Source organism: Callithrix jacchus, chromosome 1 (genome assembly GCF_049354715.1).
Source record: "Callithrix jacchus isolate 240 chromosome 1, calJac240_pri, whole genome shotgun sequence".
In the NCBI taxonomy this organism is placed as follows: domain Eukaryota; kingdom Metazoa; phylum Chordata; class Mammalia; order Primates; family Cebidae; genus Callithrix; species Callithrix jacchus.
The window spans coordinates 152,098,606-152,106,112 of NC_133502.1; positions in this window are offsets into that span (position 1 = coordinate 152,098,606).

Here is a 7,507-nt window from a genome sequence, read left to right on the forward strand (position 1 = left end):
AAAAACATTTTGCTTGAAGACACTTCGTTACTGTAGAATATAGAATTTAGAGTATCTGAATTGATATAAAGACTGGGTCCACATCCTCAAACGCAAAGGTGGCGATAACAATTGTGTCACTTTTATTCCTAAGCAACAAAACAATCTCTTTTAAAAGCATGAGAAAAGAAGATAGGCACAATTTTAGAAATTATTTTACAGTTCTAGGAAGACTGAGTTCTAGAAGTTTACATCAAGAAGAATCACAGAATTATAAGAGTAGACAAGATTTTTCCAGAAGCAGCAAAAAGCAAAATGATTGCAAGGGGGAGTGCAAACATTATGACAGGTAAATGCCCCCTATGTCTCTTATTAAATAAGGCTTATAAAATAATAAAGATGAACAACTCAATATAAAAATGGTCAAGAGAACATAATTTCACTCACAGAGAGAGAGAGAGAGAGAGAGAGAGAGAGAGAGAGAGAGAGAGAGAATAACAGACATCTCAATAGGAAATAGGTTTAGCAGTTGCTGTTACCATGGTCCCAAAGGAAGTGTGATTGGAATAATTCCTTGCTCCGGATTCTCTCTTGGATGAAATGATGCAGTTATGCTTAGGCTGTTTCTGGTCTCATAGAGGTAAATTTACTTTCACCCTCACCACAGTGAGTCATTTGTCTCTGGTATTTATCCAGGTGGATAGAATGAAATACCTTAGACTCCACTCTGAGCAATCTTGTTCTCTGCTTTCAAATGGGAATCCAGCTTTATTTTCAATCCATGTGTAATTCTCGGCATAAGGCCCTACCCTATATATGTTTCAAGACCCCAAGCCCAAAGGCCTCCTGTATCTTTTCCCACCTCCCTGTGGGTTACGCACTTTCAGATCCCATTTATTATTCTGGGCTTTCTGTTTCAGTTGTATAATACTTTTCCTTTCTGGATTTCAAATATGGCTATCTACATGTGTGTAAATGTGTACTTTGATGGAAAATGATTATGACTTGGTTGTGAGAGAGGAAGACTTTGGGTAAGACATCTTGACCTAAACTATCAGTACTCTTTGTATTATGTAAAGATGCTGTCATAGAACAAACATTTTGTATTTTTTCTCTTGCTTTATTCTGTCTGTTGCCTATGAGAACTCACAATGCTTCCAAATTTCCTGCCTCTGCTCCCAGGTACCAGCTATTGTTTCCAATATTAGAGTCCAAATTTTAAGTTGACTCAATTTGCAAGAGCTTTTCCCCAGATTTTCCAGACAGTGTATGCATTTTATTTTCCTTTTAGATCTTTTTACTTTATCTGGATAAAGTAAATAAAGTATATTGCACTTGAGTGCAATATAAAGATTCAGGGGTTTCACAAATAAAAAACTAAAGTTTACATTTTAACTGACTGCTCACATTTCTTAAATAAGTTGCAATGCAGGGTATAGTTTGGCAGAAGACTGAAAAATGAAATACATTCAAGCTTACTAGTTGTGCAAGGAGATATGTATCTTTCTAAGATGACTGAAATATAATATTAAGTATGGTGATGAGCTGTGTGCAGTCTAATGTAATTTGTTTCCCCAAGTAATATTTGAAATATGGAAAGTACTCTAATTTTTTAACATATCCATTATGAAAATACATGTTGGATCAGTAAGGTAATAGCCAGAGAATAATAAATGTTTGTTTAAACCGAATCTTCTTACTGTGAAAGATGGAATGTGAAAATAGGAAATACATTGTGTAAAAGTTTTAAAATTACACTGAATTCTCTATAGAAAAGGGATTATATATATTTATGCAGATCATTAAAAATAAGAAAAAGCTACACACATTCAAGTGTCCGTGATTAATGTATGTGGTACACTGTGGGAAATGGTTGGCAAAGATAAATCCTGGGTATTTTACAAGTGTTCACTAGTCATCAATAGTTATTCAGATCTAAAAGTTAGCAGAACTCACCCAGAAGGAGTGCCTGAGGATTAGCACTATTCATGACCTCCCCTGGATGTGTCTATCACAGTTGTGATGCATTTACTCAACATTTTGATCCCTTTTTGTTTTAAAAGAAGAAAATCTGGTCCTGGAACTAATACCCAAATTTTTTCTAGTAAGTGTTAACTAAATGTGTTTGTAGCTTATAAATATTCCTTTTATTTAAGCAACAAGGAGTCGAGATTTCTGGAAAAACAATAATCCAAAACAGCTTTTATCTTTGACGTTGAGTCCTTGTGTGACTCGCCTTCTTCCGGGTTATTTTTGTAATATTATCCTGGTACTGACCAATGTTAAGAATAAAAAGACTTACCCCTTAACCATACAGACTTGAGCTCATAAAAAAGTTTAGCAGAAATTAGCATCCTCTGCTCCAAAACTTAGAACTATTAAAATTGGTAGCCAGTATGTCTCTGCTAAATACTAAAGCACATTTTTCTTCCCATTGTTATTTGGCGGGTCAATCTTGGTAACAATGAATGTAATTAGAAAGTTGCATTGAAAGTTAACCTGGGGTGGTGGCTCACACCTGTGATCTTAGCACTTTGGAGGCCAAGGCCGCAAGTTGTCAGCCAGACTAGAGTGACTAAAGAAACAGGGTCAGGCGAGATGAGCTGGTATTTCACTTGTTACACATTTGCATTATTAACTTTTATGTGCTGAAATGGTCAAGGATAAAGAGAAAATTGTTTTATCAGGTCAGGTTCATGTGGTATCTATATGATACTGACAAATAATTCAAAATTTTTTCTGTTAAATCTAAAGTGTGATTATTTTCCAGGCATCTTGACAGTCTCAACCTATATTGATGATGTGTATGTGTGAGATTATTTTTTCACATTCATACTGACTTCTTGATAGAATAATGCCTATCTAGAATTCATTAACAAAGGGAAGAATGCCAATCTTTGAGATAGTTCTTTGCAAAGAGATTGTTAACCGTGTAAATACAATATAATATCCTAATAGGTCCAGAAGCGGCAACCTTCCACTCAGGGTCAACTGCTGTAAGATTGCACCATTTTTCTTATGAACTGTCTCTCTCAAAAATTAAAACATATATCACATTTGGTTTGTTGTATAGATGGGAAGACTTAAATTGTGTTTTTTATCAAATATTGGAGTCAGAAGATATTCCAGTAGGATCAATAATAGTATATAGTAAAAATCCCATAGTTTATTAGAAAATGATAAATCTGAAAGAAATGACTTTGCATTATTGTATATTCTTCACAGTGACTGTTTTACTTTATTTTATCCCTAAAGGGATAGGTTCCTCTGAATAATGTTGGAAGCTAGACAAATGAGCAACCATTGTCTGAATTTTAAAAATCTAAATAAGATGGGTGTCCTAGTCTGTTTATCTTGCTATAAAGGAATAGCTGAGACTGTGTGATTTATAAAGAAAGAAAGTTTATTTGGCTTATGGTTTGGAAGCTGTAGAAGAAGCATGGTATCAACATCTGATGAGGGCCTCAGGCTGTCCATTCATGGTAGAAGTTGAAAGGAAGCCAGTGTTAGATATTACTTGGTGAGAGAATGGAAGCAAGAGATAAGGCAGGGAGGTGCCAGGCTCTTTTTAATAACCAGCTCTGGTAACAACTATTAGAGGGAGAAGTCACTCAGTACCTCCAGGAAGGTACCATACCAGTGATGAGGCATCCACCCCCACCAAGCCAAACACCTCCCACTGTGCTCCATCTCCAACAGTAGAAATCAAATTTCAACAAGAGGTTTGGAGGATTACATTTCTGAATTATAGCCAAACAAAATCAGGATAATGACACTGGGATCAAACTGAACAGTTACAGAATTATGAACATTAATTCAATTGGATGAATTAAAAACATTAAAGCAATTTATGTCCTACAAATAAGCAGCTTTTAAGACATAAAAATAATAGCATAAAAATTTTATTTTTATAATTATTAGGTTTAGATTCTCTGTCATAGAAGCCCAAAAGCAAACAGTCATGCATTTAATGGGGAAAATTGGCTACAAATGCAGAGAGAGATTAAATACCTAAATTAAGACTTACTTGCCAAAAAGGAGATAACAGGCTGATAGAATTCTAGAATGTATTTTCTGGAAGAAACTTTAGTTTCCTCTTTAACTGTTATATTTGTGGCAAGCCACACAGCATATATATGAAGGAGAGTAATGCTCAGATGCCCCAAATCAGTTAATATTTTCACGATCATTTGATTGTGAAATTCAAAGTCATTTACTATCATTTAAGCATGTTTTTATGGTTCCATCCAAATCCAAAATCAAATGGGGGTAAATATTTATTGAAAATGTTATGAAGAAAAAGTATGAGGAAAACAACCTAGTGTTATTAATAACCAAATTTGATTTAAGTGGCAATTTCTGATGGCAGCTACTTGCAAATCAAATTAATAAAACAAATTTTATTCTGGTGCAATAACTCCACATAGGGATGCAAAAATTGAGTTTCTCCTTTCTTGTATATATGTAAAACACAAATTACAAACCTTATCTGTGTAGGAATTTATGTATTCAAATGAGTATATATCTATATGATATGCAAATAAATAATACATACACACAAACACGTAAAACATCAGACAGCATCAGATTGCTTTCCTTGCAGATAGCTGCTGGATCTTTGGGGAATATAGAACTTGCTTCCTTGTAACAAAAAGAAAATCTTAAAGAGCAGCTTTTAAATGTTTTTGTTTCTGAGATATCACATCAAGCACCAAGAATTCTGTAAATACTATATAGTTCACATTGTAGATTTTACCAATTCTTGCTGCCAAGGAATGAAATTATCTTATGAAAATTTTATTAAACTGAGACTTCTACATATTAAATAAGTGATTAGAATTCTTTCTCAAGATCATTATGATGCCCAAATCTTACACATTATTATCTTTTGATATATTTAGTGTTTTCTTATGGAAAATACAAAGTAAAACTGAGCATTTACTATTATATGAAACATTAAATAGCATACGATCTGATAATAGAACTTCTGATTATATAGAAATAATTTGCATAAACTGTAAACTTACTTTTTGAGATGTGTATCTTAGGTTCTAAATAGTAATGATAATTCTACTTTAAAGCCTCCATCAGGAGATGTGAATTCAAATGCTTTCAGCTGGCAAGCAGGTAAAATTAATCCACAAGATATTAGAGATAGATAACAATCCAGTGGAGTAGTTACCATGGTCAACGATAAAGTGAATTGACTTAAATACCTTAAAAGAATTCTACAAATTAATGTTATTTAATAGTGTACTCATCCCCAAATCATCTGATATTATCAGTGGCCTCAGCTTGCCCTAAAAATCTTCAAAATAATTTCACATTAGTTATTTCATTTCGAACTTCATAGTTTTTTGATATGCAAAGTAGCTGATCCCCATTATCTAATAATAGGTGAGAAATTTCAGGCCTAAATATTTTGATTAACTTTCCAAGAACGTTTTCTGAAATGATAGATTTAGACTGTCACAGGCAATATAGATTGCTTCTGAGCTACACTAGTCTACACTACGCTGGCAGGCTCAGTAATCATGCCAATAGCTCTCATGGAATCTACTCTACTATTTTTGGGCCAATATCATTTTCTTTGGGTTGGAAGTGAAACAAACCTAGTCAAAGAAAGAAAAAAAGTGAGATGGATTAAACTTTGATCTCTCAAAATTCCTGTTACTAAAACACGTAACAAGAAGACACTCTTCTGTTGTCCATAAAGCCTGACCAGGTGTAAAAATGTTGAGACAATGATAGAATTCCATTTGTGAATGGAGCTGGGATTCAAAGATACAGAATTTAAAAATATAACTCTTCCTACCTAAGCTCCATGTAATTCCATCAGGTAAATATCTTGCCATGTTTTCATTGACTTTGCCATGGAAACATAGGTTATGAGAAAATTGACCTTACACTGACTGAAAGAAAACTAAGAAAACAAGAACTCCAAGTGCATGTGATCCAGCACCTAGGTCAGAAGCAACCCAAAGAGCCACATGGCCATGATCCACCAACTACCTAGCACTTTAAATAAATGGGTTACCTTTCCCTTTTAGAGGATAACATGCAGACTGTGTAGCTTTTAATTAGAAGTTTTAATAAGAAAGGATTTATTAGCATGCACTCCTATTTCAAGTCAGCATACACATATTCCAAAGATCTTCCCTAGCTTTTTAATAATTAAGACACCAAACCACTATCCATATGGGAGAAAAAAAATACAACATACCTATTCAAAAATAAATTACACACAAAAATTTTAATTATTGTTATGACCACTCAAAATCCCAAAACATATGATTCAACAGCAATATCCTATGAAATCGAGAACAAGAGATTTCCTATTCCACTGTGTTTTTCACAGGCAATTTGTTGGTTTGGCTAACAATATTATAAGCCCCTACAGAAAATGAATTAACATAAACATTGAGTTGATGCAATTACTTCAAGCCTCTCTGAGTAGACGTAGTCTAAAAGAAAAATGAAGGTTTATATGGAGAATGCCTTTGACATTCACTATTGTTAATATTTTTGTGTATCTTTATTTGTCATAAATGTATTCAAGGAAAAGTAAAATCAGTAAATATAACAAATTCAAATCTTTTTTCAATTATTTTATGCCTATAATGAATCAAGCCTATTTCATTTTCCATTTCACTTGTATGCTAAAAATGTGGTTTAATGATAATAAATAAAATATACAACTTGATGTTTATAATGAAGTATCATTAAAAATATATAATTCATTTTTCATATGAATTCAATATAAATCATATGTATAATCAGTGAAGTGCATTAATGCACTTATGCAAATAATATTTTTGATATAAAAACAAATATAATTTAGGAAATCTAGAAGATATTTCTATGTAAAATCACTGTAATACATAGCATAATTTTCAATGGACAGTATTAACAAAGACTATATTATATAAATAAATACTCATTTTTGAGAAATAAGCATGAGAAATATTTAGTAAAAATATTAATTTCTCTTATTTTCAGATAAAGGTAAAAAATTCTTGATATTGCTAAGTAATTTAGTTAAAAACAGCTTAATAAAAACAAAAATAGTTTCATGAGTGCATTGTATTAGTTCCAAATTTTATCTAAGTTAATGAAATATAAAATATATTTCACAGGCCAGGCACAGTGGCTCATGCCTGTAATCCCAGCACTTTGGGAGGCCACGAATCACCAGAAGTGGGAGTTCAAGACTAGCCTGACCAACATGGAGAAACCCTGTCTCTAAATTAGCCAGGCATGGTGGCACATACCTGCAAACCCAGATACTCGGGAAGCTGAGGCAGGAGAATCGCTTGAACCTGGGAGGCAGAGGTTGTGTTAAGCCAAGATCGCACCATTGCACTCCAGCCTGGGCAATAAGAATGAAACTCCAGCTCAAAAAAAAAAAAAAAAAAAGTGTGTGTGTGTATCTCACAAGACAGTTATCAATAATGTCTCAAATATGCAACGACTTTTCAATTTTAAGTCCAGGAAAATTTTGTAATTAAAATTATTCTTTCAATTATTT